Source organism: Otolemur garnettii, unplaced genomic scaffold (assembly GCF_000181295.1).
Source record: "Otolemur garnettii isolate 467f Iridium unplaced genomic scaffold, OtoGar3 scaffold00064, whole genome shotgun sequence".
NCBI lineage: Eukaryota > Metazoa > Chordata > Mammalia > Primates > Galagidae > Otolemur > Otolemur garnettii.
The window spans coordinates 680,342-680,827 of NW_003852459.1; the positions used below are offsets into that span (position 1 = coordinate 680,342).

Genomic DNA, 486 nt, shown 5'->3' on the forward strand with positions numbered 1-486 from the left:
TTTTTTTTTTTTTTGCAGTTTTGCACTTTTTGGCCAGGGCTGGGTTTGAATCCGCCACCTCTGGCATATGGGGCAGGTGCCCTACTCCTTTGAGTCACAGGTGCCACCCCTGAATTTAAATTCAAATAACATGGGTAGTTAGTGGACTGTAAGAGCTTATAAAACAACACTCCAAAATATGCCACTATGGCTTTGAAACTGAGAGCATCTGGGGAGCAGCAAATGCAGGAAAAGTCTTTCTCTAAAGTTCCTTCTTCAGACTTGAGGAAATTCTCCAGAAAAAACCTAATGGTCATGAGCCTCCTTCCTATAATCTCATCAGACAGGAAAGTTTAAGTGAGAGGAAGGGATACTGACGGGGACAGGGTGTGGCCTCTCACCAACCTCCACTGCACCCTGCCCTGAAACCCTAACCTTTTTCTGCAGCTCAGGATACTACATCAATTTCAACTGTCTGGTTTGTTTTGGAGTCTCACACTTGTGGGA

At 44.9% G+C, this 486-nt stretch overlaps 1 protein-coding gene across 1 annotated transcript in view; it reads right to left on the bottom strand.

Moving 5' to 3' along the window:
• The window catches only part of LOC100949794 (low-density lipoprotein receptor-related protein 1B-like), a gene marked incomplete at its 3' end in the record, with an annotated part of 1,553,965 nt that overhangs the window by 630,132 nt on the left and 923,347 nt on the right, over window positions 1–486 (bottom strand). The gene's annotated exons all lie outside the window — the stretch shown is intronic.